We start from the raw sequence: 10,633 nt of genomic DNA, 5'->3' as shown, positions 1-10,633 counted from the left end.
GGGAGGCCGTGCTGCCGTTTCAGCTAACGTTTAAGATCCGCTCCCCGCCGAGCCCGGGGCTCGCAGCGGAACGGCGCCGCTAAAGGCGCGCCCGCGGAGCCATCCCGCGCCGCTCACCTCTGAGGGAGACGGCGGTTTGCTAGGTGCAGATCAGCGCGGGGGTGGCGCGGGGAACAAACCAAAAAAATCCCCCCAAAACCAGCAGCCGCTTGAGTAGAGCAGGGGGTTTGTGTGTGTGGTTTTATAGTTTTGTCTAAAGTCTGACCCAAACCATCATTTCAGTCAGCAGGTGGGTATGGCTGTTGCTTTCTGAAAGAGAGAGCGTAGTTAACCCAAGCGGATGAACTCTTTTAAAAGCAAACAAGTCCCGAACAGCTAACTAAAAGCTTAACATCTAGAGGCAGTAATCCCAAGAGGGAGATACTAGATGTACAGTCAGGTTTCAGATCGCTCTGCGGTCACATAGTGAACTGAAGATTATCACTATGTAAAGCTTCTCAGAATTTTTCTCAGGCTGCATGGTGATCAACGTGAAGGTTTGAACTGGCAGTCACCCATAAATCTGGATAGCTTGGGGGCCGCTAGAAGAAAGCGGTTCCTGTTATGCTGTGTACTATTTTATTTATAAACAAGAGAATACTGCCCCCGAGGGTAGACAGCAATTAGAGATTATTTAAGTGTTCTGCATGTTGTACTCACAGTTGCAGATGTGTTGCGTGTTTGTTGATGCTTCTTGCTAAATTATTGGTTACCTGTTTTCCCATGCACCGACTAGGATGTATGAACTGGGATGTACTTTGTGTGTGCTGGTCAATCTGTTGGTACTGGGGTAATGTGATCTGACAGCTTTCTTCAGTGTAATCTAGAATGTTAAATAAATGTAACTAGTTTTCACATACCCAGTATATATTGAATGCTTTCTGCTAAGTGCTTATAGTTGTTTTAAACGAGGGCATGATTACCTCATTGGAAAATTAGTGTTCTGTGGAGATTGCCTTCCAGAGCAAGGCTGGTTAGTGAGTAGTCATCATGCAGGATCTGATTTAGGGTGTTTTTGTCTTGCCCTAGAAGATAATCGAATACTTCCTGTTGTGGCTGTGTGTGCCTAAGCACTTGGCAAAGTAACACTGTGCTCGTGAAGCACAAGTCTTCCCATTGTTGGCACCTAGATGGCTGTCTCAGAGCTACCTAATATTTTCTGTTGGGTGGTGGGAGAAGAGTGTGATTTACCTGTGACAGCTGCTTAAAAATGCTAAGTGACTAAGATCTAAACCAGGAAAAGCAATTTCAGACTAGATTTCCTTTAGCTTTGTGAGAAAGCAGTTATTTTATTGATAATGGTATTCTGCCCTCCCACCCACCCTGTAATTCCCCAACCACATGGGCTGAACTGTTCAGAAACTGACTGGCTAGAGAGGAAGCATTTAAATGAAATTGGCAGGATGGGGAAGGATAAGGAGAAAAGACTGTTTGCAAAACTGGCTTCCGTTATTGGATTAAGTGGGGAATTGAGGATCTCAGTGTAACACCATTCTAGTTTTTAAAAAATAAAAAATCCAGTGGAGCATTATTTAAACCAAAGTGTGCACAGGGGTTAAAAAATCATCCTTTTCTGTGGGGCTGGTACTTACTAAATTCAAGGCCAGGCTCAAGGTCACTGAAATATTGCTAACCTTGAGAGTAGTGGGGTTCGGGGTCATTTGGTTTTGTATGTTCCTATTGCCTTTGACAAATATTCTATTTCTAGTAATATGCAAATTGCAGCTTTTCATTAGGATGTAGCATTTTTTTCATTTCTTGGTAGATCATAGCTCTCATTTCACCAGTTGTCCCCATTGCCTTTGATTTTGTTCTGCCTGGCAACACAATAGAGTTTAAAATGTTTCTAAAATATAATCTTTCTTAGGTGATGCTTGTGTTTTATGTTGTTGAAAATGACCAAAGTGCTTTTTAATTTCCTGAGTAACAGAATTTTATACTGTACACAGTTTGGGTTTTTTTTTTTTGTTTTGTGTGGATTGTGTGGGTTTTGTTTGGGTTTTTTTAGTGATTTATTTTGGAGAAGTCTAGCATGTGTAAGTTTAAAATTCTTACCTATATTGGAAAAGGTGGATCAAACATTTGATCTCTTCAGTGGGAATAGAACAAATTCAGAGGTAAATTCAAAGCCAGTGGTGGTGCCTGAATTATGTAGTCTGTATCACTTTTTCAGAGCTTGTAATATCTTTGTAGAGAACAGGAACATGCTCTGAAAATGGTTTTGAAAATTCTGCAATGAGATGTTCAAACATGGTTCTAGGAGATGAGCTGTAGGCTGTAATTTGTGGAAGCTTGTGCACATGCATAACTGGTGTCCCTGGGGCTGGAACAGAGAAGCTCAGAGGACATAGTTATTAAATGTTTTTATGCATTTGCTGTTAAGCTCTGAGAACACCTAGAAAGCACAGTTCTGTGTTGGTCAAATTGATTCAGAAAATACCTACCGAGCTGTAAGAATATTTATGAAAAATAAACTGTGTTAGTAAGGAACTTTCTCATTTCAAATGGGGTTGCCCAATGTGTGGCTGTCTAGAACTAGGTGTGCAGCTCCGGGCCTGCCCCTCGCTGCATCCTTTCCCAGAGGGCCCTATGCTTGCAGGCGGGGAGAACTGAGAGCTTTGTGGCTTGCTTTGGCAATCTGCTTCCTCCCTTGGCTGAATTTCAGCAGCAGGATAGATGCACTTGAAGACCAGGTGCTAATCTTATGTACTTGCATACGAATGTTTTCTTCATATTGTTTTTTTACTGTGAGCGGTTAAACTAAAGGACTTTTTATTCCGTATGTCAATAGTTAAAAGGTTAGTTCAAATTGAACTTATTTTTGATGACCAGAGCTGTGGGAACTTGTCACTCAGAAGGATTAGGAGTAAGCTGATAGAAAAGTGTAATTTTTTTTTAAAATACTAATTTTCAACTGTAAAATTGATTAAATGGTTTTTTTCATAGCATGCTTAGGTAAACCTTGGTTTTGCCATCTTTATCTTCTAGAGAATAGGAGTGATCCGTACAAATAGGATCATAACTTTCGAATAAATCAAGTCATTTACAAATCAAGTGAAACATTAACAGTTGATACTAGTACCCCATTATTCCCCACCCGAATATAGCCGAAATGAGCAAAGATTGCCAGGTTTTCTTTAAAAGATCTGATTGTAAAGATCCCATTTTATCTTAAATCAGCTTATGTTGCTCAACTGGTCCATTTTCTGCTAGGTCAGTTACCTGCTCAGCCATGCTGCATGAGTGCTAGAGTCAGTGTGAGGAATTGGTTAGAAGCAGAGGGTGGAGCAGGATCATTCCAGTAGTGCAGATACACAGCAGATCCGAATGGCCCTGGAACAACACAACATCTTGAAACTGCTAAGACTTGACTGTTGCAAAGAAATGTGGTGGTGGTTTGGATTTTTTTTTTTTATAGTTGCCACTACATCAAGTTTAGGTTATAGTCTAGAGATATGAAAAACTATCAAAGTTAATTAGATTCTTCTTAAGAGATAGGTAAGTTTGTGCATGCTTCCGAGTCTTACATGTGGTCATGAAAATGTTCTCCCAAGTATCCTAACAAATACTATGCTGTGTGACTAGCAGAAAAATCTTTGGAGCTTTTAAATATGTAGAATCCTTATGTATGAAGTGCCGATCAGCACCTCTTTCGTTTTACCTGCTAGTTTTTTGAGCTGAACTTTTGTGTTTGGAGTCTTTAACTTCAGCTGTTACTAGCAAAGCACTTTTCTTGTTCTAGATCATCTTCTGGCATTGAAACTTAAAATACCCTTTTTACATCTGTCCACATCTTAGTAAGTTTTTCTGGTTTATGCTAGCAACTTCACTTATCCTTAGTAGTGGTTACTAATGTATGACCTTTCTGTCCTCCTTGTTTGGGAGGAGTTGAAGTGACACCCCTGTGCTTATCTTAGTCATCCTGTGTTTGGTGACACCCTTTATGTGGTGACAGAGGTATATTCTAGAACTTCTAACTTATTTTTTAATTTTTTTGTTTCCATATAGGATTGTTTAAGAGTTCCCTGTGTACTTAAGGGTGGTGGGTTGAGGTTGGTATTTTCAGGGTACATAGATTTTGTTTTCCAATTTGCTTTACACTTGTAGGTGGAAGGTAGTATGTGCTTTTGAAGTCCGTTTTCAATGCGTTGTCCATTACTGGAGGACTGATAGCCATTTGGGTAGCTTCAGGCTGAGAGCCAGGTTAGGGAGCCAGGAGCCTCCTCTGAGAGCTCTTCTTTCAAATACAGATGAGCAGCAAAGTAAAGGCAGAAAAAAAAGTATCTTCTATACACAGATTTCTGCAAAATCTACCCAAAATGTTGAATCGGTATCAGCTCAGAAATCTGAAAGTAGTAGCAGCACATAAGCTTCATGAAAAGATTCTTTATTTGTCAGTCAGGAGAGATGAGAAGGCTTTAAGAGAAGCAATCATCTTTAGTGAATTGTGTGTACCTGCTGGCTTTGTTATAAAGTTCTGGTACTTTAACCCTTAAAAACGAGGGGAACAGTGAAGGACTTGAGGAATTTTTCTACTCTGGATTTGGGACACTGTATGAAATGGAATTTATGGAGAAGCAGATGGGCATATTAATACCTCATAGAAAATCATTCCTATATTAGATCCACATGTAATGCATTAGCTAAAAAACAGTTCCATTATATTTTGCATTCACAAATATTAATTCAGTCATGGTGTAAACCAGAAGCAGTTCGGCTTAGAAGTTTATTATTCTAAAGGTGTTGTGGTAAAGATGCATCCAGTATTAGTGACAAGAATATCAGAATTAGCTACCTGTTCAGCGTGTAGCAGAAACAGGATCTTCTGTGACTGCATAAGCCTCAATTAAATAATGATCTTGAATACCTGTTATACAGGGCTTGCTTTGCTGATGAAATTTGATACACAGTCTTTAACCTGCTATTCCACCCAGTTAGTAGCTCCTTGTGAATAAAGTTTTCAGAGTCCTTTGCCAAGGTGTTGGGAGTCATGCTTCAAAAATTCAGGTGGAAAGCTAGTAGCTTTTGGTTGATGTAGCTTAATGCAGGAAGTCAGTGGCATGGAAATGCACGTTATTGTCTTTGCATGGACTGCACCATTAGTCTGCAGTTGGAGGTTACAGTTGGATTATAAAGGGTAATTCTCATCAATGCACTGGGATTGTTGTTAGTAGTATATTAGGATACATCAGAACAGCAAGAGATGACGGATCAGATACATCATTGTTATAAGCATGTTAAAATACTAAGCATTGTTGATGCATTAGTGTTCATTCTGCTGGTTTGCAGTTAAAATACACTGAAGAGGAATGGCATTGTGGAGGCTTGTTAATAGGCTAGACTTGGGAGTTCAAAGTGAATTGTGTAGTAGAAGCGCACATTGTAATCTTAACCTCTGGATGTTCCTTAATCAGCAGTATGCACTGGTCTTGAATGTTGATGTTACTTTTGCAGTCAGTGTGTTGAATACAAGCTAGAAAACTTCCTTTAGAAAGTTTACTGCTGTCATCTCTTTCATATTTGTGCCCCTAGTGTGCAGTTTCCTTATGCTTATGAAGGATATGATATGTGCAAGTGTAGAAATTGCCTTGATGTTTGGCTTTTTTTTCTTGAATGGTTTCAATTCTGTTTCAAAGTTCTTCAGTCATCTGGAAAGTAAGCTCTTGAAATGTGGTTTGGGCCAGGTACTTTAAGTAAAACTAAAGCTGCTGCTTCTTGAAAAAAAATGATAAAATTTATATGCAGATACAGAAAAAATAAATTACAATTGTATGATTTTTTTTTTTTTAATGGAGAAAAATCTGATTGGAAATGCAGGGATGGCTTGTAGTAATAGACGTTGACTCTTGTAATGCCCTGGGAAATTACTTTGATTTCTTTAATGAGCATGCGTCCTAAAGATCAAGTAGTTGAATACTCAGCTATTCTTCAGAGGCAGGGTTAAATTAGTTGCTATTCTGAGCTAATTTAATTATTTACCTATTAAAATAGAACTTGTAATAAGGTCTGAAATACCAGTGATAGTGTCTCCTTTATAAACGTTTAAGGATGCTTCTGAAATTTAGATGCCTGCAGCTACTTGGTACCTAGCTGTATTATTTTCCTCTTACAGAATATATAAAACCTTTTTTTAAATACTCATAAACATTGCTTAGCAATCACTTGATTGCTTGACCATACAAAGAGTGTATCAACCTAAATACAGTTTGTCAAAGAGAAGTAGCGTCTTGGTTATCTGACGTATCACTGAAGTCCTTGGCTTGAGAACACATCTATTCATGTTGTTTTAATTCTTGGAAGTCATCTGCAAAAGTCTATTTTGCTATAGGCTGATACAGTGGATCTGTAGATATTATTATGCCCTCCCCCCTCAGTAACCCATGTAGATAGCAGGTCATCACCTACTCAAGATGATTCATCTGTAGGTCAGCAGCAGAATGCATCTTCTGTCTTTTGCCAACAGGTCTGCATAATTTAGGGGTATTTGAGCTCACAAAATTAATGAAGAAATAAAAGCATTTTCTTCTGAGGCTATCAGACTCTGGAATGAGCTGACAGAGGGACACAAAATTCAGTCATTGTTAGGACATGGTATATGACACCTCTTCTTTTTGGTAAACCTTTCCTTCTGAAACAGCATAGATTAAAAATAAATGCAAATGTATGAAATTGCTTTTCATAGGAAGGAAAAGTTGAATATCTGAATGTTCTGTGTATGGGAGCCATTCTGAAGGTCTCTTAGATACTAGACCAAAGGCACACTGCAGAAGGAATAAATGTTTAAAATGTAAATGTGGAACATGTTCTTGAAGCTGTCATTGATCAGTTTCTGCTACTTTTTTTTTTTTTTTTTCTCTCCCTATGTTGTCTTATCTCAGTTTGGTAATTGTGATTATCATGCTATCCACTTAGCTGAAAAAAGACTGTATTGCAGCTGTAGCATCAGTTCCTAGTTGTGGTAGAGGTATGAAAAAAGCTATGTCTAGACTTTGAGGTAACATCTGTGAAAATACTACTTGCCAACTTTACCTAAGGAACCATGAGTCTTTAAGCAGTTTTCTGGTCTTGATAACTCCTTGACTCCTGATAGGTTAGTGCTACTAGGCCATCAGCTGTCTTTTTTTAAAATACTTTTTTTTATTTTGTTCATTTGTCTTTATATAGAAGAATCTTTACAGTCAACATGTATTTCTAGATGCTGTGTTAAAATTGTTGGCAGAGTCTATTATTCTATACAAACTGAACAATCTGGCCCCTTGTTTTATTTATAAAGGTTCAATGTATCTTTGCCTGCCTACATCAATCTGCAAGGGAGTGTCAGAAAGGCCCCGCATTCGCCGAGCCGTGAGTTATCAATAACTTTTCAGATGTGTTAATGAATGTGGAACAAACGCAGTTATGTGTTTAAAAAAAATATGGATCCACCTCCTAAAAAGCAAAAAAAAAAAAAAACCAAAACAACAAAACTCTTCACTGCGGTAGCAGGCATGATTATGAAGGGCTTGTTCTAAATTTTTAGTAGCGTAAGTATAGCTAAGCAGTAAGGTCTCCCTCTAGAAAACCTATTGCTGAACTGCTTTGAAGCTGGCTTTAGCCTGTGGGTTACAGGTTTTAACTGTTGTACCCCGCAGGCAAATTAAGCACATGGTAGTTTTGGAAACTTTTGTTTGCTTAATAATCTGAAATGTGGCCCATCTGAAAATGTTATGTATTAGCATCCTATGTATAGAACGGATATATAAAAATCTGATTGCATAATAGTAAGAAAGGCTTGACTAATAAGATACAGTGGTTTTTTTATTCCCCTTTGTTGTAGTTACCTCAGTAATGAATTTGGCTTCTTGAATTGTTTAATAGATTAAACATTCTCAGTGTTTCAGGTCATGAAGCCGTAAAAAACTATAATTGCAAAATGTATCTACATTCTTAAATATTTGATGAAATGGAAAAGGCTGCTATCTGAACTCATTGTATGTCCTTTTTTTTTTTTTCTTCCCCCCTCCCCCTCCGCCCCCCCAGCAGCCCTCCTTGCTTCAGTAATTCACCAGTAGGTTTTCAATGATTAAAGATTTTAATGATTTGTTACAGTTTAAAAACCTAATAAATAGTTACATCTTGAGAGAGATTAAAGTGTTTTATCATGCCTGTGTCTTAACAAGAGAGCTGTAGCAGTGATCTCTCTTCTGAATCTCAAATAGTGACAATTACATTATGACTCGAAGGAAAATGTAGTCCCGCCCTCCTCCCCAAAACACCAGCTGGTTACTTTGTTCTGAAAACTTCAGGTCTTGCTCCAAGATGGGATTATTTAAACTTGCAATTGGACCTGAGTGTGTGGGCAGGTTGATGCTTCTGCTGATGCAGGAACTACAACCTGCCATGATGAAGATACACTTAAGCCCGACAAACAGCATGTAGAAAAGGAAGAAAAAAAAAAGAAAAAAAAAGAGGGACTTATGATATGAAGATATGCAAACATTTGTAAAATAATTTTGCATATAGGCTATGTCCATATGTTTGACTGACTTTTTTTCAGGTTTGTAAGCATTTAAAATCATTCTTCTGCCAACTCTTTATGCTACTCCCATCAGAAGTAAGAGGGTGCCTTGCATCCAAGAGCAAAATCATAAAATGAGTATCAGGTGGGATTCAGTGAAGACTCAATGTGTATCATTTTGTGTTTATGAGGCTGCTTTTATATGCTAATTGTTGCATACAAATACATCACTATTTCATGCAAAATCTGAATAGAACGTTATATAGCTCATTTAACAAATGCTGTTGTAGCAAAGTGTTTTTAAGCTAATGCTGTCTTTCTGGTTTCAAGTACTTTTCACGCTGCATTTTTGAAGGGGAAGTGTGAGAGGATTTTAAAATAGCATTATAGAGCATTAAAACATGTATTTGTGGGTTTTGGTGTTATTTGGCAAAGAAGCACACAGTGGTTTAAGTTATAGCTTCCATAGGCCTTCACTACGTGTCAGGGCAGTGTTAACGCTTTGCATGTAACCTGCAGAACATGTCTGGCTTCCCCAGGTTTCTAACCTGGAATGTGTTGATTTCTATATTGCAGGTGACACGACCCGTCAGCGAATCAAATTCAGTGATGACAGAGTGTGCAAGAGCCACCTTCTCAACTGCTGCCCTCATGATGTGCTCTCTGGAACTGTATGTAGCGAAATCTTGTGTTTTATTTAGATAAAAATGGAGAAATTGAGTTATATTTATTCTGAGTAATTTCTCTTAACTTCATGGTTTTCAGCAAGTATCTAGTGATTTCCGGTAGTTCAGAGGAACTTTTATAAACTAATTTGTGGGTTATGAAGTTATTTTAGAAGTCTCCTGTTCTATATGCTAATCATTACTCAAAAATTCATAATTGTTTGCTATAACATAAAAAATCTAAAATACATAAGGATACTTACATTAATTGTGCTATAGCAAAGTGGTTTTAAGTTGGTACTGTTGCAACTAGTAGAAAAAAGGAAATATAATTTATGCATAATCTGTGAAGTTACTTCCTTAAAACTTATGTTACAGGGTGAAATTATCCTACAAATATTTGTATAGGGAAGAGGTGATCTTTCAACTGTTTGCACTAAAATATTTCCAAAGAAAGTGAAATTGATTTCATTTCTAGAAGCTGAGATATATTGAACGTGATAGTGACACTCGGTGTACAGCATCCAGTTACTGTGCCATTTTCACAAGTTATAAGGCAATTTGAAAAGCTCCACTTACAACATATTAATAACTTCACTTTTCTGACTTGGATTTTTGTGTGCTCTGTAGTAGAGGTTCCTCTGCCTAGGCATAGTAAACAAGGGGCTTTGACACATGCTGGTAGCCTTGTCAATATGCCCATGCTTTACCTTGTGGTGCCTGATTAAGGTAGCTTATTCTTTGTGAAAGGCAGGTAAGTTATGTTGCATTGATTGTTTAACCTAATATTCCATGGTGTTAGAAGAATTCCGTGGTGTTAGAAGAATTAACAGTAGAGAGATGTAGTGTGATGATATGCAGTGTCTTGTGTGCCTACCATTCTTAAAGCTGCACTTTGGTAGCATTCCTTATTTACGTTGGCACTCTTTCTTACCCTGTGGCAAAGGGGAAAATAACGACTGGAAAAACCTGTCTTAAAGATTATTTGAAGCATTATTGGTTCTGTGCTGTATCATTCCAAATGGCTAACTTGACTGGAGCCTTTAATGAAATACAGAATGAAATTCAGTTACAAAATCAGAAACTGAAATACATAGATTTGGTAACTGGTTTACCTGTCACCTGGCCTCTAATACGCTTTCCAAGTAGCTGTGATTTTAAATTAACCATAACATTTTTGGTCGATCAAAGGGCTTCAAACATGCATGCACACATTTGTTTTACTAATTTTGGCACTTGTAGTGACAGATTGATAGTTACAGTCTATCCTTCCCTCTTAAGAGAGTCCCTGCAAAAGTAGGTGTAACTGTAATTGCTAAGAATCATAGGAAGAAGAGGCAAAATCAGTAGGACTAGAGAACTTAATATTTGTCTTAATAAAAAAGGCAATGGAATAGGAAAGGCCCACTTGTTGAGCTTCTTCATAAGTCTT

The 10,633-nt window shown here is 37.9% G+C and overlaps 1 protein-coding gene across 3 annotated transcripts in view; it reads left to right on the top strand.

The window, feature by feature from the left end:
- Positions 1 to 7,311: 7,311 nt before the first annotated feature.
- Positions 7,312 to 10,633, top strand: part of LOC104134269 (putative RNA-binding protein Luc7-like 2) — a 20,587-nt gene continuing 17,265 nt past the window's right edge. For 2 of the 3 annotated variants that reach the window (XR_004843177.1, XM_035903207.1), the window contains exons 1-3: positions 7,312 to 7,383; positions 8,576 to 8,681; positions 9,113 to 9,207. The gene's annotated coding sequence lies outside the window, so the exon portion shown is untranslated. The remainder of the gene's footprint in view (positions 7,384 to 8,575; positions 8,682 to 9,112; positions 9,208 to 10,633) is intronic. The other variant, XM_035903208.1, reaches the window with a different exon arrangement.

This window comes from Egretta garzetta, unplaced genomic scaffold, assembly GCF_000687185.1.
Source record: "Egretta garzetta isolate BGI_Z169 unplaced genomic scaffold, ASM68718v1 scaffold51, whole genome shotgun sequence".
Taxonomy (NCBI): Eukaryota; Metazoa; Chordata; class Aves; order Pelecaniformes; family Ardeidae; genus Egretta; species Egretta garzetta.
This window is presented reverse-complemented; position numbering and strand designations above follow the sequence as displayed.